This window comes from Syzygium oleosum, unplaced genomic scaffold (assembly GCF_021117445.2).
Source record: "Syzygium oleosum isolate NSW1041296 unplaced genomic scaffold, Sole_v2.1 Sole_v2.04, whole genome shotgun sequence".
NCBI lineage: Eukaryota > Viridiplantae > Streptophyta > Magnoliopsida > Myrtales > Myrtaceae > Syzygium > Syzygium oleosum.
In genome coordinates, this window is record NW_026607488.1 from 14323697 (window position 1) to 14350923 (window position 27227).

Below are 27227 nucleotides of genomic sequence, written 5' to 3' on the forward strand. Positions count from 1 at the left end.
GGGGTTGTATGATATATTGGAGAGATGATGAAAATGCAGAATCTTGCAAATTCTGTAGCCAACCTAGGTACAAGATTAACAGGAGGCCGGGTCGTAATCAGAAGCGTAAACCATGCAAGCAAATGTTTTATCTGCCCTTAATCCCCAGATTGCAAAGGCTTTATGCGTCTAAAGCCCTTGCTTGAACACATGACTTGGCATGCAAATCATGAAACAGAAGAGGGTCTAATGTGTCATCCTTCGGATGTAGAGGCATGGCAACATTTTGATAGAACATACCCTGAGTTTGCAATGGAGCCTCGGAACATCAGGTTAGGTCTCTGTGCCGATGGATTTGATCCATTTGGGAGAACAGGAAAAAGTTATTCATGCTGGCCAGTTATCTTAACGCCGTACAATCTTTCACCTGGTATGTGCATGAAGACACCTTATATGTTTTTGACATTGATCGTGACAGGGCCGCAAAATCCGAAAAAGTTGATAGATGATTATATGCAACCATTGATTGAGGAGTTACAACGGCTATGGGTTGAAGGTGTCCCTACGTATGACGTTTCTACCGATCAAATATTTGTTATGAATGCTACCCTTCTTTGGACGATAAATGACTTTCCAGCTTACGGAATGTTATCTGGATGGAGTACAGCTGGGATCTTAGGATGTCCGATATGTTTGGAGAGGACAAAGTCATTTAGATTAAAACATGGAAAGAAGCCTACCTATTTTGACTGTCACAGACAATTTTTACCGCCAAGTCATCCTTTCAGAAGGAATAAGAAAGAGTTCAGCAAGAATAGGACTGAAAGAACGCGTCCACCATTGAGGTTGACTGGCGATCAAATTTGGGAGCGTGTGCAGGACTTTCCAACTGTTGTTGAAAACCCGCACGGCACGACTTTTGAGTACGGAAGTACACATAAGTGGACAAAATGCAGTATATTTTGGGATCTACCATATTGGAAGGCCCATCTTATTCATCATAATCTTGACGTCATGCACATAGAAAAGAATATTTTCGACAATGTCATAAATACTGTGATGGATGTCGCCGGAAAAATAAAAGACAACTTGAACGCAAGAAAAGATATGAGAGATATTTGCGATCGGCCAATACTAGCTGTGGATGCAAGCAGCAGGGGACCAAAACCGAAAGCAGTTTATACATTGGATAAGGAATAGAGGCGAGTTGTTTGTCAATGGTTGAAATCTGTGCGGTTTCCTGATGGATATGCTTCGAACCTCGGGAGATGTGTTGATTTGAAGGAATGCAAGTTGACAGGTTTGAAGAGTCATGATTGTCACATCCTGATGGAAAGACTAATTCCAATAGCTTTGAAGGAAGTTTTACCGAACTTTGTATGGGGCGCCATTACAGAATTAAGCAATTTCCTCCATGATATTTGCTCGACTGTGTTAAAAGTATCGCACATGGAAAAACTAGAGAGAGATATTCCAATTATTCTTTGCAACTTAGAAAGGATATTTCCTCCAGCGTTTTTTGATTCGATGGAGCATCTCTTAGTTCACTTGCCTTATGAGGCCAAAGTTGCAGGTCCCCTCCAATTTCGATGGATGTATCCATTTGAGAGGTAATGTTTTCTTTAAAATACAGTTCAAATGAGTTTATCATATAATATGTCCCGATAAGCTTCTTTCTATTTCAACTAGATTCTTATATCATTTGAAGAAAAAAGTGAAGAATAAGGCACATGTTGAAGCTTCAATTTGTAATGCATATATTGTGGAAGAAGTGACGACATTTGCATCATACTATTTGAGCCGCACGTTCAATGCAAGAGGCGGAGAGCAGGCAGAAATGATGAGGGCCCCATTGATCCAAATTGCACAACATTCTCTATTTTCAATTATCTGGGTCGACCAAGCGGCGCATGTCAGTTTCGTTACCTTTCAGGCGAAGAACTTCATGCAGCCCATACTTATATTTTACTGAACTGTCCAGAAGTCGAGCCATACTTCAAGTAAGTGTAAATTTGTAAATATATGTTTTGCGTGTCAAATATTTGCTAATAATGATATGTTTTTAATATTAGGATTTTCCAAACTTCAATGTTTGGACTACAACCAAATGAGTTTGACCGTTTGTGCGATGAACAATTTGCAGCATGGTACATATGTAAGTTGCCTATGGATCAAAACCAAGTTATTAAAATTATATACATCATTTAGTTAAATATATATTATTAACTTTGCATGTGTAACCTTAGGTTCACAGTAATTATGATGAAATTGGAGGGCAAGGATTGCTACATTATCTATCATGGGGTCCATAGTTAAGAGTTCGAAGTTGGCCAGCATATTTCATAAATGGATATAATTTTCATACTCAAGAATATGGAATGGGAAAATCCACAATGAATAGTGGTGTGTCTGTTCGGTCATCCAATGGTGATAGTTCGAAAGATGATTTTTATGGCTTGTTGGATGAAATCATAGAGATAGAGTACCTTGGACCTTTAATGATGCGGGTTGTATTATTTAAGTGCAAGTGGTTCGACCCCGTCAAAGGAATGAAGGTGCATACAAAGTTTAATTTGGTTGAAATAAATCACAAGAAAAGGTATATGAAATATGAACCATTTGTCTTGGCACAATAAGCAATTCAAGTATTTATGGATCATATCCTAGTTTGAAACGTGACAAAGCTGATTGGTGGGCTGTATGTAAAATCAAAGCACGGAGGAAAATCGAGGAACACTAGAAGGATAGAGCCTATCAACAAGAGGAAGTTTGTAACACGGTTGAAACTGAGGAATATAACATTCCAACTTTACGAGATCCATGTGGAGCAATGATAGATGTGGATCCAACTAAAATTTGCGAATTAAATGTACAAGATGGTTCAGAATCTGATTTTGAGACAGATTATGAAGATGAAGATGAAGATCAAGACGAGGACGAAGACGAAGACGAAGACGAGGACGAAGACGAAGACGAAAACGAAGACGAAAATGAAGATTAAAATTGTTGTGACAAAACACTTTTAGTTAAATTATTATTGCGACAAGTGTTATTTTGGTTGTCATAATTATTATTATTGTTCTTGTTATTATTGTTATTGCTATTTTCATTATTGTTGTTGCTATTATTATTGTTGTCGATTATTCTTATTAATTTAATTGAATGTCGGAAAATTTGTCGCTAAATGACGACAAGTCAAATATTATTCGTGCGATGACATTTGCGATATTCTATTTTCCATTGGATTTGGATCGTTGCTAATTTCGTAGCAACAGGAGGAAGTGTCTAGCACTGGAAGGATAGAGCTTACCAACAGGAGGAAGTGTCTAACACGGTTGAAATTGAGAAATATAACATACCAACTTTACGAGATCCGTGTGGAGCAATGATAGATGTGGAGCCAACTGAAATTTGCGAGTTAAATGTACAAGAATGTTCAGAATCTGATTTTTAGACAGATGACGAAGACGAGGACGAGGACGAGGACGAGGACGAGGACGAGGACGAAGACGAAGACGAAGACGAAGACGAAGATTAAAATTTTTGTCACAAAACACTACAGATGTGTAATTATTAATGCTACAGGTGCTATTTTGGTTGTTATCATTATTGTTCTTGTTATTATTGTTATTGTACTTTTTTATTATTGTTATTGTCGATTATTCTTTTTATTTTAATTGATCGTTCGAAATTTTGTCCCTAAATGCCGACAAGTCTAATATTATTAACGTGCCCTAACATTTCCGATATTCTAATTTCTATTGCAACATTTGAGATGCCTAAATTTTGGATTGAAAAAAAGATGTAGCAAATTTAGGACCCAAATAAATGAGATGCTAAATTTTTGACCGAAAAAAAAAATTCACAAATTTACAACGTTCATGTAGTATGTGCATATTTGCGCTGGACTCAAGCTGTCCGTCGCAAATTTTGCGAGAGAATTTGTACCGTTCGAAATTGTATACGGATAATTTAATCCGTCGCAAATTTGCAACGGAATTTTTTTTACGTCGCAAATTTGCGACGAATTTTTATTTCTGCTGGAAATTTTTTGTCGATCGCAAAATTTGCGACCGATATATAAAGTCCGTTGCAAATTTGCGATGGAAAGTTGATTTTGCGGTAAGATTTTTACCGCTCGAAATTTTCGGCGTAAAAAAAATCCATTGTAAATTTGCGACGGACTAAGATTTCCGTCGCAAAATTTGCGACGGACTCAGCCGTCTGTCGTAAATTTTGCGACGGACTATGATTTCCGTCGCAAATTTGCCGTCAAAATTTTGCCGTTTAAATTTGCGACGGAAAAATTAATCCGTCGCAAATTTGCGACGGGAAAATTAATCGGTTGCAAATTTGTGACGGACTAAGCTGTCCGTCGCAAATTTTGCGACTGACTCAACCTTCCGTCGCAAATTTTGCGATGGAAATCATAGTCCGTCGCAAAATTTGCGAGGGAAATTTTGCCGTTCAAATTTGCGATGGAAAAATTAATCCGTCGCAAATTTGCGACGGATTAATTTTTCCGTCGCGAATTTTTGTCGGTGGAAAATTTGCGACGGACCGAGCAAGTCCGTCGCAAATTTACATGTTATTACCCCTCCCCCTTCCCCGACGCCGCCCCCCGCCCGATTTGCGCATTCCCCCCGCCCGTCGCCGTTGCAGCCGTCGCCGTCGCTGCCCAGCCGTAGACGCTCGTCGCCAGTCGGCCTGCAGGCCCCCCCGCCCGTCGCCGGTCGCCTGCAGCCCCCGCCCATCGCCGGTCGCCCCAGCCCGCCCATGACACCCCCCCCCGCCCGTTGCCCGCCCCCGCCGGTCGCGCCTCGCCCCGCCTCGCCGACCACCCCTCGCCTCATCGCGCCCTCGCCCCGCCTCGTCGCCCGCCCCCGCCTCGCCACCACCCTGCCGACCCGTCGCCCGCCCCCCCGCCGGTCGCCCCTTAGCTCGCCTCGTCGCCCGCCCCCGTCGGTCGTGTCCCAGCGACCCGGCCCGCCGTCGCCGCCCGGCCTCGCCGCCGTCGCCCGCCGCCCGCCAGAGCCGGCCGGCCGCCGTCGATGCCGTCGTCCACTGTCGCACCGCCTGAGGCCGCCGCGCCGCCGTGCCGCCACCGACCAACCCGCCACCCGCCTCCCGGGTTGCCGCCCGAGGCGTGGCCGGTCGGCCCGTCGCCGACGCCGTCGCCGCCCCACGCCGTTGCCGCCGCCGACACCGTCGCCGCCCCGACGCCATCACCGCGAGCTCATTGTCGTTCTCCCGGTCGTGGCCGAGCACACGGCCGACTAGTCACCATTTGAGCTCACGCTTGCGCCGGGACCGCCACTGTTCTATCGGCCGATTTTTATTGTCCTTGAACCAAGTAAGCAACTCTCTAAACCCTAGTTAGTATAATTAGGTAATTAGTCGGACTTGTTTAAGGATTATTTAGGATCACTTTTCGTTGGCTAAGTTACTGGTCGATTTCAGGATTGCATGTGGCTTTGATCGATGGTCGACTGGTTAATTTGTCTATTATGTGGATGATTAAGCGTTAAATGACGATAAGTTGATTGATTAAGCGTTTTCACAGAAAATGCTTGAAAATTGAACAATTCTATAAAAAATCAAGGAAAATTACGGAAAATTAAAACAATGGTATATGTTGGCAACAAATATGAAATTTGACCGTAAAAGTTTTTTAAACTTTTTAAAAAACAAAAATTTCAGAATATCACAAAATGGCAAAAATTAATAGTGACCACCCATTTTCAATGAAATTTAGATTTTTTAACGTTCCGGGGAAAAAATATTAAAAAATTAAAAATTTCCATAACCTTATAAAATGGCTTAACATAAATGTGGTCACCCATTGTGAGGGAAATTTTTATTTTTTTTGGGTGAAAAAAAATTAAAAAAATATAAAATTTCAATACTGCACAGAATTGCCTAGAAAACATTTGGCCATCAACTTGCAGTGAAATGTAAATTTCTTTAGATGGCCAAAAAAAATTAGAATTTAAAAATTTTCAAAACTTCACGGAATGACTTATAATACCTGTGGCCACCCACTTTTAGTTATATTTAATTTTTTTAACGTGCCCTAAAAATTATTAAAATAAATAAGGACAAAAATTTTGGAAACTTTACCTAATAGCTTAGACTACCTGTGGCCAACCAATTTTAGTATGGACAAATTTTTTTATTTCACGAAAAAAATTTATATTAAAAAATAATAATTTAAAAATGCTTAAAATTTTAAAATTTCAAAACTTTACAATATGTCTTAGAATATTTGTGGCCACTAACTTTTAGTGAAATTTTTTTTAGGGCCCAAAATTTTTTTTTGCAATAATAATAATTTTTTTCTTACAAAACTGTACAGAATGACTCAGAATACCTGTGGCCACCCACTTTCAGTGAAATTTAAATTTTTGTACGTTGTCAAAAAAAATTTAATCAAAATGAATGCGATTCATATAGTGATGTTTAATACCTGTAGCCACCCAAATCGTGCTCATACATTGATGTTTCATATCAAAATGAATGAGATTCATAGTATATTTGTTTGTAGGAAATTGCACGTCATAAACACTCGACATTGGCTCATTTGAAGGAAACATTTTCTCAGTCTTTTCATCAAAATGGTAAGCTTCGTCATGTACATCATTATGTGTTCGTAATACGTGTCAATAGTTCTTTACATATTCGCATAACCTTCCTACTTGTCAGTTTAAACGTGGAGGTCACATGCCTAGAAGACAAGGCTCTTCGTTGTCCTCGTCCCCGTCCCTTTCCTCTTCCCCTGTCCCGGCATCTAACCCTCAACCACAGTATGGTCCGTCACAATATGGACACGTTGGCCCTTCCTCCAACACTCAACAACATGTTACGGGACTTGGCCACATGCGAACTGAACATTCTCCAGTTCAATTTCCTTTAGTTCCCTCTCCTTCCGTTCCACCCCATTATTCGGCGGAACAATCGAATATTGACGGAAACATAGGTCAAGAAGATAACCGATTCTTCATATGCCCATTTGGAGATTCGTAAGTACTTCATTTTTATTTTAGTATATGTAATATTTAGGGCTTTAGATATTGATGTCAATTGAATTGTCCATATTGCACAATATTCATATGAATGCAGATTCACGGATGCTCCGTCTGTTGTGAGGGAATTGAACAAAATAGTAAGAAACTTTTGGATGAGAGAGTATATTACTTACAGAAATGTTCCACAAGAAGTGAAAGAAATGTGGTGGAATGAGTTCAAGGTAAGTTTTACATATCTTATTTTCTCACCAATTAAGTGTGGTGTAGTATATTGATGGTCAAGAATGATGTAAAGGGAACAGAACAACTCTGTAGTTTTCGATACCTAAAGGATCAGATATTTTCCCCGACATGAACTTTACAAAATCTGTCTATATTTGTCTGGTGCATGGTTATGGATATGTAATTATCATAATAATTTTCAATTTGTGTTTTTATTCATTGCAGCGGAAGTTCAAGTGGGAGGAAGCGGAAGACAATGAAGTGAGAAGAATTTTCGATAAGAAAATAAGTGATTTTATGCGAAATGTCATGAATAGAGCGAAGAGCAAGCAAGCGAAGCCGTCTTTCTTTACAGCTGACAATTGGGAGGCAATTAACACATTTTGGGCATCTGAACAGAGTCGGCAACTCTGTGAGCAGAATAAGAAGAATCGATCTTCTAGTTCTAGTGATGGGTCAGCCACATATGCTGGGGGCTCTATCAACATTGCGGAGCATCGCAAACGAATGGTAAGTCTGTTAAATGAGTTAAAAGTTAATTTAATTCAATTACTCATGTTTACATTTTGTAGGCACATGAATTGGGGACGGAACCGACATTTGCAGCTACATTTGAATGCACATTTCAAAAGAAAGATAAGACATGGACTGGCGATCGAGCAAAAGCTGTTAAGGTATGTAAGGTTATACTTTGGCTTATATGTAAACCATAATGAAAATTGTGAATGCTTTCAATATTTTTGGTAGATATATATATATATAGTGATTTTATTTTCATCTACATTGTTAATGTAGGAAAAATATGATGAACTTTTAATGAGCAGTGCTAGTGGTAGTGATGATTGTCCTGAGTTCCGGTCACCAGTTGATAATATGGCATTATGGATGGAGGCAACGGGTGGGGCGAGAAAAGGGAAAATATTTGGGATGGGATCATTATCAAGGATGTACATGCCGAATAGTCCTGGAAGTTCATCATCCACTGGGACTGGTCGAAGGAGGTCACGACCAGACGAGCAATTGACCCAAGAAGTGCATCGTCTGAATAATTTACTTGTTAAGAAGGATGAATGAATATATAACTTGGAAGAACAAATGAGAGTCTTTATGCAACACCTTAACATCAATCGCTATGGCGATCCTCCTGTACCTCCAGCCAATCCAGTAGGTGATGGGAACAATGATGACCAACACATTGATGCCGAGAATGCTGCTGATGATGATGATGATGAAGATTTTCTCCGGTCTTTCTAGTTAAAATTCTCAAAATCGGGGGTAAGCTTGCTTCATAATCTTGGTTTTTCATAATTTCACTCATATTCATATGTAAGAACATTTATGTTCGTCCCGAAACGTATTTTTGTTAACCCTTTTGTTATTTTACACCTAGTTCCACATCCATGTATAAACGCTTTTTTTATATTATGGACTGATTTATGTATCGATATTTCCTCAGGTCTCGACAAAAGTGACTACTTTTGGTGTCCTGCCATCGTACCAAAGCCGCGTCTTCTTCTGTATGGTTTTTTTTGCGTCTTCTATGATTGTCCCGTCTCTTAGTTCATGTTTTGACTGTATTGTAAGATTGGATATCAAATAGTATCATGTCAGACTCTACAACTTTCCTTCTGTTATTTGTTTCAATTATATGTCATTGTGGCTGGTTTGTCAGAATTTATGGTTTGTTCGTTTTTCTGTTTCAATTATATATCATTGTCTCCTTTGATTGATATGGACAAGAATTTATGGCCGAAATGATATAAAAATAGCGACGAATATTTTAAGCCGAATTTTGCTATCATTAAAGTTTGTCACTAATTTGCGACGAAATTCGCGACGAATTTTCTGATGAAATTCGCGACAAATTTTACGACGATTTTGCGACGAAAATTGCGACGAAATTGCGACGGATTTTTGCAACGGATAGAGTCGTTGCAAATTTGCGACGAAATTTGCGACGGATTTTTGCGACGAAACGAAATTTGCGACGAATTTGCGACGGATTTTTGCGACGAATTTTGCTACGGATTGAGTTCGTCGGAAATTTGTGACGAATTTGCGACGGATTTTTGCGACGAATTTTGCGACGGACAAACGTTCGTCGCAAATTTTGCGACAAAATTGCGACGGATTTTTGCGACGAATTTTGCGACGGACAAACGTGCGTCGCAAATTTTGCGACGAATTGCGACGGATTTTTGCGACGAATTTTGCGACGGACATACGTGCGTCGCAAATTTTCCGACGAAATTTGCGACGGATTTTTGCGACGAATTTTGCGACGGATCGAGTTCGTCGCAAATTTGCGACGAAATTGCGACGGATATTTGCGACCGACAAAGTGCGTTGCAAATTTGCGACGAATTTTTTTTCGTCGCAAATTTGCGACGAACTTGTGAATTTTCCGTCGCAAAATTTTGCGACGACCGAGTAGCGACGGAATTTTTTCCGTCGCAAATTCGATTTGCGACGGATTTTTCCACGTTTTCCGTCGCAAATTCCGTCGCTAATCCGGTGTTTTTTTTGTAGTGAGATGTTACAAAGAAAAAATTGCTATAAAATGTGTGTTGATGTAGTAATAAGCGGTCTTATTTTATGTACTAGCAAGATGGTCATGCGTCGCCCGGGTTTAAGACTAGTGTTGACTCTGAATGTTGATTGTTAATCTACTTTGCATTTATCGATACATTGAGCTAATTACTCCACATACTGAATATTGATCGGCATCGTCTTCATCACTTCACAACGTTGTTCGAAATTGCCTTATTTTATCAACATATCGTGCTAATGGGTTGATTAAGCATAATAATTGTCTTCTTTATCTCGGTGACTGACTTTTAAGACGCTAGATATGAGGGAATAACTTCACCTTAGCTAATATCGATGGATTGTGTCGTGTACAAAACTGGAAATGAACGATCTACCCATGAATTTCCATTCGCATCTACCTCGAACGTGACTTTAGTCTGATAAAGCGCAACTTTTGATTATATTCTGTATTAAATCTCCCTTTGCTCTCAATTCAAATAAGTATAAATGAGATACATAGACAGAAAAAGTTGCAACCACTAACCCTCCATTGTATTGTATTAATGGAGCTTTAATAATTTAATTGCGTCTAAACACAGTGAAAAAAGGTTGAATTTGCGTTATCATGTCCCTTCAAATCAGTCTCATCATTATAGTATCAGTTTGTGGTTTCTTGAATTTTTTTTTTCATTTGAAGTCATTATTTTCTTTACTTTTCTTACTGAACCAGTTTTTCTATATAATTTGGGACTTTGTTATCGTTTTCTTCTTTAAACAAGTAAAATTCATGTTTAATAGTGAGAATTTTCCTTTTCTATGTTTTATCTTATTTTATAAGTTCAAGGAGCAAATTGAAGTCTCCCTTACAATTTCGTTAAATATGTTTTTTTAATGGGATAAATACAGAAACATGACTTATAGTTTCGGCAATTGGTCAATTTAGGAAATTAGATTTTATTTTGATTAGTTGAAGATTTAAAGTTGTAAAGAAAACCCCAATCAAGTCTAGACCTCACCATCGGTAAAATTCAGCTGTCGGAAATGACACGTGTCGCGTTGAATTTTCGATGCTTTGATTAGGGTTTCCTCTTAATCTTAGGTCTTCAATTGACCATATTGAACCGTCAAATTTACAATTGACCAACGGCCAAAATGTTAAATCGTGTTTCTGCACATATCCCATTTATGAATTCTTTTGAATTTTAACTACGGTCTCACCCGAATGCACCAACATTAATTGAAAATTATTGAGATACCCACCAATAATAGTCTCTATTACATTTTTAAAATATCGATACCAATAAGCACTTCCTGAATTTCGAATAAAGTATCTATTCAGCCAATGGGATAATATATTAATATTCACATATGAACAAATTATTGTGCTTGTTTCCTAAATTCAATCACACTTGCACTTCAATATATTTTATGTTCACATAAAAAAATTTAAAAAGATCCCGTTTAAGGAATGAAAGGATAAAAAAATCGTGCTTGTTATCGCATATGCGCCGTATGAGAGGATAACAGATAAGACGATGCTTATATTAATTTATCCAAAATTGCTTATTATTACTATGCTTCATCTTTTTTTTTGTCAAAATTATGCTTCATCATTTTTTTTGGTCAATCATTTAAGCAATAAATAACGTCACAAATGGTTTCTGAACTTTAGTTTAATATGCAATGTGGTCCCTGAACTTTAGCCTAACATTCAATGAGGTCCCCAAACTTTAAATTTATTCAATTTGATCGCTAGACTTTTGGTACTTGTTTAATGTAGTTCTTGAACTATTTGAAAATGTTTGATATGGTCCTTTCATTAATTCGAGATCAAGGAAAACATTGAATATTTTCATATAGTCCAGGGACTAAATTGAGCATATACTAAAAGTTCAGGAACTATATTGAACAAATTAAAAGTTTAAGGACCACATTGAACAAATTAAAAGTTCATGGACCACATTACTCATTAGACTATTTGTCTCATTTTCCCTTTAGGTAGATGATAATTGTTCTCGGTTCAAACTATATAGCATCACAAGGCTTATTATTGAGATTGAAGGGGGCAAATGGGCTGAGCCGAAATAATAAATTGGACTAATAATAGTATGAATAAGTGTATAGATAGACAGATATATAAATAAATAGAAATGAGTCGTTCCAGTTTTAGCAGATCAATCAATAGTCATTTGCGGGAATTGTCATCAACCGTTGAGATGGAAAGCAGCTGAAATAAATATTTATTTTTTAGCACCAAAATTTTGCTTAAATAAGGGGGAAAATGACACAAATGGATCTTGAACTTTAAACTAATGTTCTATCGACAAAAAAAAAAAAACTAATGTTCAATGTGGGCCTTGAACTTTTAATTTGTTCGATGTTGTCCTTGAACTTTAGCCTAACGTTCAATATCGTTATTAAACTTTTAATTTGTTTAATGTGGTTCTTGAACTTTTGGTAGATGTTCAAATTAGTTTCTGAATTCTATGAAAATGTTCAATATTACCCATGAATTTAAATTTATGGTTCATAGGGGATTGGTTGAGAAGTTTAATAAATAGACTGATTTCACCTTAGGCCAGCAAAGTTTGACCCTACACTCTCCATCTCGCAAGATAATCGATATCTTGAGATTCTGTTATCCGGGAAATTCTCTCTCAACATGTCAACCCCATCCAAAAAGCTATCCGGGAAATTCTCTCTCAACATGTCAATCCCATCCAAAAAGCCAGAGCGTCGACCGCGTGGAACTAAAGATGCCATTGCCATTGCTCCATGCAGCGAGAGAGAGAGAGAGAGAGAGAGAGAGAGAGAGAGAGAGAGAGAGAGAGAGAGAGAGAGAGAGAGAGAGAGAGAGAGAGAGAGAGAGAGAGAGAGAGAAACTTGTGCTGTGCCTCCATCTCCCACAAAGATAGAGAGAATATGTTCATCATTTATGCCTTCCGTTTCTCTTTCTTCCATTATTTCTTCTCCTATATATAGCAGAGGATAGCTCTATTAAGTAGCCGAGCAAAATCATGGAGATGAGAGTTATCTCATGGAACATCAAGAGCTCAGCCTGTGATGATTCATGGTCATAGGGCATTGCATGATTTGTGAAGCGAGTAGAATGAAGCCAAGGATGAATTGCCGGCGATTTTAGGAATTCAATGTGGACGCGCTTTAAGTCTCTCATTGCAAGTCTCCAGTTTCGGTTGGCAATTCATTCTTGGCTACGTTGGCCCCTCTTCACTTCATGTCATGCCATGGAGACCTCACTTCTCTTGGCTTTTCATTTCTCGAGGATTAAACCTGGAGGGAGTGTCGACACACTGAGGAGATCTACTACGGCATGCGAATCGATCCATCCCCGGACCCTGCAAGGGGGGTTGCATTGTGGTGAGAAGTGGAACTCCTCATTCATCTTGATGATCAATCAGTCCCTCAATCACCACAGCATGTCTCCTGAAGCAATGCGAATGCTTTCATGAACAAGATGACTAGTCATGAGGAGAATATGTATTCTGGTCATTGCAAACGAATGAAGAACCTATTTTTCCATGCCGCTTTTGGGAAATTGTCATATACACATCTACAACAATCAACTTTACTTAATCCTTCCACTCAATAATTGACAAGCGTCTCTCCAGGAAGGTATTGGTGGACTAGTTGGCAGTTAATTAGCCAGAGAGTGTGATAGGTTAATTAGATGGACCTGTTCTAAGTTTTGAATAAAAGGCCTTTTACGGGTTGGATGGTCCTAACGCCAATGAACTTTGCCGTGACGTAAAAGCTTCAAGACACAATAAGCGATAACTTGCTTTGATTGCTTTTGTGGCAGTGGTCTCTTTCTTCATTGTTTTGCCACTTCTTTCATGCTTGTTTGGCATTTCAACATTTCTTTTGCATTAAGAGGTAACTACTTATGATCCGGATCCACATAGTCCATTTAGTAGGGGTGAGCATGGTTTTATGATAGAACCGGACTGATGGGAATGGTCTAGTTTTAAGTTCTAGGGTATGTAGAGTAGGTTCCATATTTCAAAATTGGGGAACCGATTCCGACGGGCAGATTCTAGGCTAGAACTTGAAACAAGTCATTGTGTTTTTCTTGTTCTATGTCTTTGCACAATCCTATGGTATTTCATGGCATCCGATGATGACTGTGTAATATAGAACCACTAGTCTGAGCTTCGATTTCCTATGATATCTATGATTGAGACGTTTACTTTGTTAATATTTCATATTCTTTGTGTGTCTAAAAAGAATTGTAGTCAGTTGATTTAGCAGCAAGTGGTAGTCATTAGAGGTGATGATTCACTGTAATCGTTCAATTAAGAGTACAGATGGAATCTAGGTAGACCTTAAAATCGACCCTGAACCTGTGATAGGGTATGTTTCAGGTTCCGAAGTATGCGTGGTAGATTATAGGTTCCAATAATTTGAGAACCGGTTCCAACATGTAGTTTCCACATTCTAGGTGAAATTTGGATCAACCCTAGAATGGCTCACCCATATTGTTTAGGAACATGAAATTTAATAGCCTAGGAATTATAACTTACAAGTGTTTGAGGCCCCAACAATTTCATTACTTGGAAGTATTCACACGTAACATATCGAAATTTCATTTCCACAAATTCAATTCCGCACAAAAATTGCAAGTGAAATTTCATTCATCTTTCACTACCAAAAAAAAAATTAGGTCGTGCCTCCATGTTGACGCTACCACCACAACCATCCCCACCATCTCTACAATGTCATCGGAACTGTTTTTACAACTGCCTCATTCTCCTACTCCTCCACCACCGACAATCAAAATGCCACTACCTCCACCACAAACTTTTCTTAGTAAATGCCACATCGGAAATCGTTCACACACAAAGGGTCAATCTACATTCTTAACTAGGATCAAGCTTTAAATATAGGTGTAAATTCAAGACATTATTTAATAATTTTTCACTTTGACTCGAAGTTTATAGCCAAGTCATGGTGCTTATCATCCATGTTGGCTCTCCCAACACCCCAACAAATGCTTAACCACCACAAATTTCCATCGAGTTGAGCTTAGACTTGTCCAATGATAAGAACTTGGTTCACATGTCTGCAGGATTTTCCGCTCAAGAAGTTTCTTCATGTTCACATCCTATCCTGACATGGTATCTCTTACGTAGAAATATAGATCACCAATGAACTCGATTCTACCATGACAACTCTACCATCAACTGAATACCACATCAACCCGATGTCCCATACAAACATCACTAAACAAGTCATTAGATCACACTGCCTCTTCAATGCATTTCACTATCTCCAGCCATAGTCGTTGATGAAACTACTCTTTCTGTCAACGATGCCTTCTAACTCATAGATCAACAAACATAAATAAAGGCACAACTACTTATATTTCGACCATCCTAGAAGTTCCCTTTGTGGTCCGAGTCAAGAAACCCAGCTACTGTCACGCTACCTGAGTTGCAACCTCTAGAACTCAACTCGACGTCGATCGTCTCCTACAAAACCAAGAGGATCCATAACGGCATTCGAATGTGTACTTTGATCAGCAGTACACACTCTCCTAATAGCATATGAAAGATGAAACCTAGTACTATCCATGAAATAACTTAGACAGCCAACAATATTAGCATGTGAAACATGGGATAAATACTCCACCTCCATCCAAGCGCACCAAAACAGTGTAGATGATTTACTGGATGCAACAAGAAGGATACCTACATATTTAGTATCTTGATGCTGTCTCCACTACTTACAATCATCTGTACTCAATAGTTGCTTTAGCTCATTTACCTCCACTGACCACCTCGAAGCTTCATCAACTGTCACCTCGGAACAACCTTTTGCTACATAGAATCCAATAACTTTGCAAAAACCATCACTTCTATTCCACACGCATCTCTAGGCCGTTCCTTAAGCTCCACATGTTTCTTAACACGGTCTAGATTTCTCTATGCAAATGATCCCGTACCCTTCTTTTTTAATGGAGCACATTTGTCAAAGGTAGCATCTCTGTTAAATATAAACCAAGATGAATCGTTCTCAATGCACCATGGATGTGACGCCCCAGAACGTCACTCGCGGTACATGTCCTTTCTAATTATATTCTTTATATAGTAATAGCATGTGGAAGCTCAATAAAATTTTTCCAACAAAATCCCGTACAAGAAAATCGCACAAGTTAAACATGGATATTATCTTTATTTATATTGAATATCGGATTTACAACTACGTCATTGATCACATAAATACAAGTCTAGGTAGGTCGAAGTTGTCTATCTCCATATTACATTATACTCCACAAGACTGTCTATAGGTAGACTTTACATCATGGACCGTCTATCTCCCCCTACGACGAGTCATAGACGTTGCTACCATTGTATCATCCAAAATCTATCACTCATAATATCTAGGAAAACCAGCAAGCTTTGGCGGCAAATTATCCATTCCTATACGTCTGAAAAATAAAGGAATGAGCAAGGCCTAGTAAATGAAATATCTAGTTTTAAGTTAGAAAAATCATCTTACCACTTCACCTGGCATCAACAAACAACGCGAGTTCCAGACAAATACAAAATACTCATATAAGACAGTGCATGAATAATTATTTTATCTTCTCATATCGATGGAAAACAATGACAGTGCTTAAGATCATACATGCAAATGAGATATTCTCTCATGACATACACACATTATCATAGTGGCTCACCACTATACACAGGGATATTTATGCCCTACTGGTCATGAAGCTTAACCATAAGTTCATTCTTGTCATGAAGATCACCAACACACACATGTGACTTCATACTGGTCATGAAGCTCACTGATATACACAGGTGAGTTGATATTGGCCATGAAACTTACCAATTTTGTACGGGTCATGAAGCTTACCAACACATACAGGCAACTTCATACGGGTCATGAAGCTCATTGATATACCAATGAGTTTATACTTATCGTGAAGATCGCCAACACGCTCAGGTGACTTCATACTGGTCATAAAGCTTATAAACTTCATACGGGTCATGAAGCTTGCCAACACATACAGGTAACTTCATACTGATCATGAAGCTCATTGATATACACAAATGAGTTTATACTTATCATGAAGATCACCAACACGCACAGATGACTTCATACTGGTCATGAACCTTATCAACTTTATACGGGTCATGAAACTTACCAACATATACAAGTAACTTCATATTGATCATGACAATACTTATTCACAAATTTTTCAATACACATACTCACCTTCTTAATTCACCACATATTCCTCAAAGAAATGACTTCTTAATCAAACAAATAAGTAAGAAGCAACATGTGATATGACTCATTAGTTGAATACATTGAGAACCTAGGTATATTTCAAAAGTGATTCCGAGTAAACCAATCACTTTATTCCAGGATTAAGTCTGAACTTAAATCTAGACATACGAATGAATATATTCTGGAATTTAGTCTGGGCGTGAATCTGAACAACAAATGGGTAGATTCCGAGTCTAAACAATTAGCTTACTATATTGTAAATCCGGACAAGCAATGGATATTTCTGAGTTTGGACAAATCAACAGGTATATTCAAAGTCTGAACAAATAACTGAGTATATTCTGAATCGGGACAAATAAAGAGTATTTCTGAGTCTGGATAAATAAATAAGTATATTTTGAAGACAAAGTGAATACTTTCATATTCGAAAGATAAATACATTATATATTCGGGTTGATAAAGTCTACTCGGGTTCAGATTTAAAAAAGTTCAAATTTAGAGAGTAAAATCTGCTCGGGTTTAGTAGTAAACATGTTCGGATTCAAAGAGTAAAATTTGCACGGGTTCAGAAGAACACAGATTCAGGTTTAGAGAGTAAAGTTTGCTTAGGTTCAGAAGTAACTAGGTTTAGATTTAGAGAGTAAAGTTTACTCGAGTTCAAATATAGATATATATATATATATATATATATATATATATATTCCGAGTAAAATCTACTTGATTTAGAAATACACATATCTAGATTTTGAGAGTAAAATCTATTGGAGTTCAGCAATACATATATTCAGATTTTAAAGGGTAAAGTCTACTTGAGTTCAGGAATATATATATATATATCCAGATTTTGAAAATAAAATCTACTCGGTTCAAAAATCAATAGATTTTATGAACAACGATAAAGTCTGAACTTGCAAATATGACTTTTCCAAGTTCAAATTCATCATTTTCACTTACCATATGTACCCCCACTTAAGTAAGACGATCAAGTACCTTTTAAACATGCATGAAACTAGCAAAACGAATTCGACAATCATCTCAAATATGACATTTTCAGGTTTAGATTTAACAATTTCACTTGCCAGTAATACCACACTTTGAAGAAAACAATTCACACACATTTTGAACATGTACAAGGCTAGCAAAACAAATCCAACAACCACTAAATCTACCATATTATAGCACATCAAAGTGGCATAACACAACCATCTAAGTTAAAAGTGTCAAGTGGATTAAATTAACTTAACTCTAGAGTTTTCACTTACCTCGCACAAAATTTGAACACCCAAAGTTAAAACCACCTTGTATATCTTGGATTGGATATTGTTGAAAGTAAAGTATTTTGGGAGTTTGAAGGTGAAAGAGAGAGTTACGGCTAAGATGAAAAACTCTCTTCCATATTACCAAGACAAAAAGTAAAATGTAGGAGTAGATTTGTGGGTGGATAATAGCATGCACCAATAAGAGGCATTTCCTCTCTCAATCTACGGCCAAGTGTAAGAAATTGAGACTTCTTAGAGATGACAAATGGCCAAGGTAATGATGGCTTATGGCTATGTGTCTTGTTAGTGTAATAAGCGTAGCTTAAAAAGGGCATGCCGCATGCTTGAATTCTTCAAATGTGGCATGTGGCCACGCATTTACCCTTCCACTGCCACGTGAGTTCTTGTGTCTTAAGAGAGGTTTTGTGAGGAATTAAAAATAAAAATAGAATTTCCTCCCTTTATAACACCAATTAGCAATTAATTAATGGTTATCACTAATTAACTAAAATTTAACTAATAATATCATCCAGCAACGATGGTAAATTAATTAACACCGTGCTACTATTAACATACACATCAACGTTTAGAAATTTTTAAATTTTCAATACGTCGAACTCGGAACGATTACATTCCCGAAAACTATCATTTGCGTCTCACAAATTTACGGTCCAAACTAAGATGTCTATGTGTCCGCCGAATTCTAAATGATATATTACTTAGCTTTATGATAAAAGTGTTATTATTGGAAACGGAAATTTCCGAATATCACATAAATACTATTTCAAAAATTCCGGATGTCACAACGGCAGTATCTCTTCCCCCCATGTGTATAGCCTACAAATATACATCTCCTTACCGTTGACTCCAACGTGCCATCACTTGCACGAGCATAAGTAAGGCAACCAAAACTCTTAATCCGGTGTAATTAGCAAGCTTACTTGACCACGTTTCCTCAGGAGATTTCAAATGAATTTCTCATGATAGTGATTTGTTTACCAACTGACATTATTCACTGTTTGAGCCCGGAAATCTTCACTTAATCTAACATTAGAAATTAAAGAGCTAGCTCTCTCCAATATAATTTCATTCATCGGTTCCGCAACTCCGTCCAATTGTGGCGTGTTGGCACTAGGGTGGTATTTCACTATGCCTTCTTCTATGCAAATTTTGCTAAGATCATTAGATAAGAAATCCAAATCCTATTAGTTCTCAAGCACATCATCTTCCTTCATATTTTCTTTTCAACGCCTTACACGACTTGAAACGACCAAGTATCTCACTCCTATGCATAAGAAGACAAGCCCAGACTTCCATTGAAATATCATCAACTAAAGGACAACACATACGCGCACCGGAACCTAAGAAGGGCCCATATGTCTTCAGTGAACGTAGCCTATGATCTCAGTTCGTTGAACTGCTTTACACTACAAAAAAACAAGGATTTTGCGACGAAAATTTGCGACGAAAAATTTTTCGTCGGAAATTACCAACGACTTTTGCGACGAAAACTAAATTCGTTGGAAATTTCCGACGAAAAATCTTTCGTCGCAAAATTCGTCGGAAATTTCCGACGAAAAATCTTCCGTCGCAAAATTCGTCGGAATTTTCCGACGAAAAATCTTCCGTCGCAAAATTCGTCGGAATTTTGCGACAAAAAATTTCTGGTTTCAAAATTCGTCGGAATTTTCCAACTAATTTTAAGTTCGTTGGAAATTTCCCACGAATTTTAAGTTCATGTGAAATTTCCCACGAATTTTAAATTCGTGGGAAATTTCCAATGAATTTAAGATTCGTTGGAAATTTCCCATGAATTTTCCAACGAATTTTAAATTCGTTGGAAATTTCGCACGAATTTCAAATTCTTGACAAAATATTGCACTATAGACTATTTCGTGGGAAAATTCGTGGGAAATTTCCCACGAATTTTCCCACGAATTTCAAATTCTTTGCAAAATATTGCACTATAGACTATTTTTGTTGGAAAATTCGTGGGAAATTTCCAACGAATTTTAAATTCGTGGAAATTTTTCCACGAATTTCAAATTCGTGGCAAAATATTTGCCTATAGACTATTTTCGTGGGAAATTTCCCACGAATTTTCTCACGAATTTCAAATTTTCGGCAATGGCGGACTAATTTGAAATTCGTGGGAAAATTCGTGGGAAATTTCCAACGAATTCTAAATTCGTTGGAAATTTCCCACGAATTTTCCCACGAAATTGATTTTCGGCAATGGCAAGCTAATTTGAAATTCGTGGGAAAATTCGTGGCAAAATATTTGCTTATAGACTATTTTCGTGGGAAATTTCGTTGGAAATTTCGTGGGAAATTTCCCACGAATTTTCCAACGAATTTCAAATTTTCGGCAATGGCGGACTAATTTGAAATTCGTGGGAAATTTGCGACGAAAAAATTATTCGCGGCAAATTTGCTATGAAAAAATTATTCCGTCCATTATTCGCGGCAAATTTTTCCGTCCATTACTCGTGGGAAATTTGCCACGAATTTTGTAACGAATTTCAAAAAAAGGCATTTTTTGTAATATGTTCGAAATTCGTTGCAAAATTCGTGGCAAATTTCCCACGAATTTTGCAACGAAATTCAAAAAAGGCATTTTTTCTAATATGTTCGAAATTCGTTGGAAAATTCATGGCAAATTTCCCACGAATTTTGCAACGAATTTAAAAAAAAAAGGCATTTTTTCTAATATGTTCGAAATTCATTGGAAAATTCGTGGCAAATTTGCCACGAATTTTCCAACAAATTTCAAAAAAGGCATTTTTTCTACTATGTTGGATTTTCGTTGCAAAATTCGTGGCAAATTTGCCACGAATTTTTCAACGAATTTCAAAAAAAGGCATTTTTTTGTAATATGTTCGAAATTCGTTGCAAAATTCGTGGCAAATTTGCTACGAATTTCAAAAAAAGGCATTTTTTCTAATATGTTCGAAATTCGTTGGAAAATTCGTGGCAAATTTGCCACGAATTTTCCAATGAATTTCAAAAAAAGGCATTTTTTCTACTATGTTGGATTTTCGTTGCAAAATTCGTGGCAAATTTGCCACGAATTTTGCAACGAATTTCAAAAAAATGCATTTTTTTTTCTAACATGTTCGAACTTCGTTGCAAAATTCGTGGCAAATGGCATTTTTTCTAATATGTTCGAAATTCATTGCAAAATTTGTGGCAAATTTGCCACGAATTTTGCAACGAATTTCAAAAAAATGCATTTTTTCTAATATGTTCGAAATTCGTTGGAAAATTCGTGGCAAATTTACCACAAATTTTGCAACGAATTTCAAAAAAAGGCATTTTTTGTAATATGTTCGAAATTCGTTGCAAAATTCGTGGCAAAAAATCAAATTAAGCAAGGGATGCCGGAAACTTGATTTTCGTGGCAAAATTCATGGCAAATTTGCCACGAATTTTGCAACGACTTTCAAAAAAAGGCATTTATTCTACTATAAAATCAAACATAGTAGAATAAATGCCTTTTTTTGAAATTTGTGGCAAAATTTGTGGCAAATTTGCCACGAATTTTGCCACAAAAATAGAACATATTAGAATAAATGCCGCTAGACTTGATTTTCGTGGCAAAATTCGTGGCAAATTTGCCACGAAAATAGTACTAGAATAAATACCGTTTTTTGAAGTTCATGGAAAATTTGCCACAAATTTTAAAAAAAAGCCGGCAAACAATTACCAATTTAAAAAATAAAAAAATTTTGCGACGAATTTTTTTTTTGTGGCTAATTTGTTACGAAAAATTATTGGTGGCTAATTTGCGAAGGATTTAGCCACGAATTCGATATTACCAATTTAAAAAATAAAAAAAATTTGTGACGAATTATTTTTCGTGGTAATTAGCGACGGATTTATCGATGAATTTGACATTACCAATTTAAAAAATTTGTGACGAAAAAAAATCCGTGGCTAATTAGCGACGGATTTAGCGACAAATTTGATATTAACAATTTAGAAAATAAAAAAATTTTGCTACGAATTATTTTCCGTGGCTAATTAGCGACGGATTTAGCGACGAATTTGACATTAACATTTTAGAAAATAAAAAAAAATTTGCGATGAATTATTTTCCGTGGTTAATTAGCGACGAACAAAAAAGTTCATCGCAAAATTACATATTAATTATAAGATTCCAGAAGCTGAAATAACAAAAGATAATACTTCTTATAAAACTTCATTCCTTTTATAGGACTTATACAACCTTTTAAAATTATCACTTTAGGGACTTATAGGGACTCCTTTTATAAGACTTATACAACCTTTTAAAATTACTAATGATGGTATCGAGACCAAATTTTTAAAAAAGGAAAATAATTTTTAATATTATAAGCAAACCACAAACCAAGAACTTTCAATATGCTTGGAAGGAGCTAAAGGCAGAAGGTGAACAGATTGGGAGTTGAATAAATTGTCAAGTCTGGATATACTGCAGTATAGAAGAACTTTCATATAGATGAAGCGGACAATACTCTACGTACCTAAAAACGAGAACCCGACTTTAAATCAATCTGATTCAAATTCAAAATTGGTGCTTTGGAGAGAATTCCAGGCCTTGAAATCCATAGATAAACGTTATAAAGAAGTTAGATTGGGTTTCCCATCTTTGGCTAAGTTAGAGGAAGTGTCAGACAAGTTCGTAGAGACAGTTAGTCTATTTTAGGTAAGGTTCATTAATAAGCTCTAGGTGAAAGTTCTGAGCTAAGAATAGCCCTTGCAATGGCTATTTTTACCTATTTAAAGTGTCCAACGTGCAAAGAAAGTTTGGAGGGCTATATATATGCATCAAAGTGAGAGTAGAAACTGGCCGGCGGGAGTAAAACGCTCTCAAACTTGTTCCCTCTTCTTGTCCTTATTCTTCGAGAAAAATCTTGTGGAATCATTGTAAAAGAGTGCTTTAAGCGTAGAGTGAAGTGTATGTACTTGTAGAGTGAGTTACAATCTCTCATATAGAGGCAATTTCATTTATGAACATTGTGAAAGGATTTAACGATTGCACTAGTGGATTTCAGCCTCGTTATTGGGTTGTTAGATCTAGGAGAGTGGAGTAGGTTGAATGAAAAGGCCAAACCCCTATAAATTGCTTTGCAATTTCTTCTATCTTTTACTTTCTTTATATTTTTCTCGATAGAAGATATTTGTTTTGCATAGCACATTTTGTCTACGAGCACTGTTTCATCCTATACATAATATTTTGCATGAAAAAGCTTTACAAATTCACGGCAATAAATTCAACCCCCCCACTCGTGGTTGTAAGTTTGGTCTAATTTATCATTGACGTTTTTCAAGTCCATCATGAGTTTGTAATGTTCATTTAAAAGGGCTCTATTAGATGTCTACCACTTAGAATTGAAATACTTTTTAGCATATAGAAGCGATTCAAACCTTTCATCTAATAAAGAGCCTCAAATTTTGCCTGCAACTTTGCAGTATTCTTCGTTTCCACCCCTTCAATCAACATCTCATCCGACAAATTCAATAGGATTATGCTTTTCCCTTCTTTGTCAACTCTACCTTATTCTCTTTCATTGCTTTAGGCATTTTATTCTTGCTATCCAATGCCTTCGCCAAACCTTCCATATTAACAGGACACACATCTTATTCTCCATAGTCCAAAGTTGTTCCTCCCATTATACTTCTCAATCTCATCTCTCACTTTAGAGATAATTGCATTAATAGTACTCTAGACAATGATAAAACAAACAAAAACCCTAAATAAATTCTAGAAACCTTAACCCTAGCTCTGATGCTACTTGTTGTAAAACAACGTGGAAGCTAATAGATTAGGCAATTCAATATCGAACACAAGAGAAAGAAATTACAAGAGAAATCAATAAGGAACGATAAGGATACTAAATTTTTACGCGCTTTAGTTTGAGTGTTGGTACCTAACTTTATAAGAGAGCTAACCGTAAAGAAATTCACTATGAATCTGAAGAAGTATAGAGTTATGATCGTTCAATCGCTCAAGTGTTTCCCAACCATAGATTGCACTTAAAGCAAACCCACAAAGTTTTGTATTACAAACTGTCACGGAGAACTCAATCAAAAAAAAAATTAGAAAGAAAACCGTACTTTCTTGTTTTCTCTAATGTGTAACTTACGAGTAGTATATCCCTCACCGCTTTGGATACGTGTGTGCTTGCTCGAAATTGAAACCGATAAGGATTAGTGGGTTAAAACAAATCTGAACATATCCCATGCTTGCTACCGCTTGCCCTATGCATGTAGACAGAATACTTCACGTGCATATAAAGGGATTAGTCGAGCAATTTGATAAATAGTCCGATTTTGCCTTAGGCCAACGAAGTCCTTTTATTTGTGGAAACTACTCTCTCTATCTCCCAAGATAATAGATATCTTGAGATTCTATCATCCGGCAAATTCTCTCTCCAAATGTCAACCGTTCCCAAGAGCGCTGACCCGTATGGACTATGGAACTAAAGATGCCATTGCCTTCGCTCCATGTAGAGAGAGAGAGAGAGAGAGAGAGAGCAACTTGTGCTGTGCCTCCATCTCCGTCGAAGAGAGAGAGAGAGAGAGAGAGAATATGTTATCACTTATGCCTTCCTTTTTCTCTTTCTTCCATTATTTCTGCTCCTATATATAGCGGAGGATAGCTCCATTAAGAATCCAAGCAAAATCATGGAGATGAGAGTTATCTCGTGAAACATGAATAGCTCAGCTTGTGATGATTCATGGTCATAGGGCATTGCGTGATTTGTGAAGCGAGTAGAATGAAGCCAAGGATGAATTGCCGGCGATTTTAGGAATTCAATGTGGACGCCCTCTAAGTCTCTCATTGCAAGTCTCCAGTTTCTGTTGGCAATTCATTCTTGGCTACGTTGGCCTCTCTTCACTTCATGTCATGCCATGGAGACCTTACTTCTCTCTTTTCACTTCTCAATCGTTAAACCTGGAGGTAGTCTCAGACACACCGAGGAGATCTACTACGGCATGCGAATCGATCCACCCCCGGACCCTGCATTGAAGGCAGCGTAGTGGGGAGAAGGGCAACTCCTCATCCGTCTTGATGATCAATCAGTCCCACAATCACCACACCAGCAATGAGAATGCTTACATGACAAGTCTTTAGAATAATATACATCCTGGGCAGTGGTCACTCCCTACGAAGGAAAAATCTATTTTCACATGCCACTTTTGGGAAATTTTCCTCAACCCATCTACAACCATCCAACTTTACTTAGGTCCTCCACTCAATATTTGTCAAGCGTCTCTTCAGGAAAGTATAGGGTAATTGACTAGCCAGTCGATTAGCCAGAGAGATTGACTGGTAATGGGGACACCAATAGTTAATCAGTTGGAAATGTTCTAAATTTTGAATGAAATTAAGGGCCATTCATGAGTTGGATGGTCCAAAGGCCATGCAACTTTGCCCCAAGATAAAGCTCCAACATTGCTTCTGTTGCAGTGGTCTCTTTCTTCGTTGTTTCTGCCACTTCTTTTATGCTTGTTCGGTATTCCAACAGTAGCTTTTGCTCTGAGAGATGCCTAGTTCTGATCCCCCAACGTCTGTCTAGGAACATGATTTTTAACAGCCTTGGAGTTAAAATTCACAGGTCTTCGAGGCGCCGACGATTTTATTTCTTGGCTAATGGCCCCTGATCACGCATTACACATGGAATCTTAATTTCTGACCCAAACTCAATTCAGATTTCATTCATCTTTCCATACCTAACAATTAACCCGTTCCGACATGTCGAACTACACCACAACCATTCTCACCACTCTATAGCCTCGCCGGAGCTGTTCTTACACTCGCCTCCTTCTCCTACTCCACCGACGATCAAAACACCCCCACCTTTAACCACAATTAACCATAATTAGCCCCTTCCGACATGTCGAACTACCGCCACAACCATTCTCACCACTCTATAGCCTCGCCGGAGCTGTGCTTGCTATAATTCAGCTTTTTGGTCCAATTAGCCCAGTCAGAACAAAGATCATTTTCCACACACATTAAGATAATTAAGTACTATCAGCTTGAAAAGACAAAATCTAATATATGCAACTAAAGCAGCATCTAATCTTCTACTTATTCATCAAAAAACATTGTTTATAGGACATACTCAAAATCCCCAGGTTTATCAAGCCAACCATTGCACCCACATAGACCAATCTAAGTACTCTTGAGGTAGCTTCAAAGGTTTATCTAGGTAAAAGGATCCTGGTACAGCAATAAAAGACGTAAAAAACGATAGGCTAAGTCATGAATATTGTTACCACCGAATATTGGATTCAAGGAGAAACAATTGACAATTTGCAGATGCTCAATAACTTGCCTTTCTTATTTCTAAGCAACGATCATTCGTAAACATTCATGTGATGCATAAGCCATGAAGAATTGTTTTGGACCTCCCATAATCTTATTACAACAAAGAACACGGAAGACTTGCCCCAGAGATATCAAATTCTTGCTTCTCATCCATGTTGGACTTCTCCTCTGAGCCTGTATTGGCGGATTTAAGTCCTGTAAGACACTGAAAATATCTTCCTTACGCAGAAGACAGGAAAGAAGAGTTCCTCCAACTGAAAAATTACAATAAAACAAGAAAAAGGACTTGCTTACCTGGAGGTCCAGAAGGCTCGTGGGAGAGCATTCACGTTTTAACTCAGCATAAGTACAGCCAATGGAAATAAAAATGGGACTGATACAGAGAAGACAACTTTCTAAATTTCTCTCAAGGGCAGCCAAGACTTTAGGCTGCGTTTGATCGTCCGGATTTCTAAACAGGATAGGACTGGATAGGATAGGATAAGAAATCCTGAGATTTCTTCATATCCTGTCCACTGTTTGGTGGACTACGGATTTGAAGTCGGATAGGATAATTTTTATTTTTATTTTTTGCTATTCACGGGTCCGGAGGAGTCAGTGAAGGAAAAAAAGTCGAGAAATTTTTTTGGTGAA

At 37.6% G+C, this 27227-nt stretch overlaps 1 long non-coding RNA gene across 1 annotated transcript; it reads left to right on the top strand.

Moving 5' to 3' along the window:
* Positions 1-1878: 1878 nt before the first annotated feature.
* Positions 1879-3600, top strand: LOC130137913 (uncharacterized). The gene is made up of 2 exons (XR_008816339.1): positions 1879-1979; positions 3438-3600. It is a non-coding gene; the product is annotated as an uncharacterized LOC130137913 (long non-coding RNA).
* The last annotated feature ends 23627 nt before the right edge of the window (positions 3601-27227 follow it).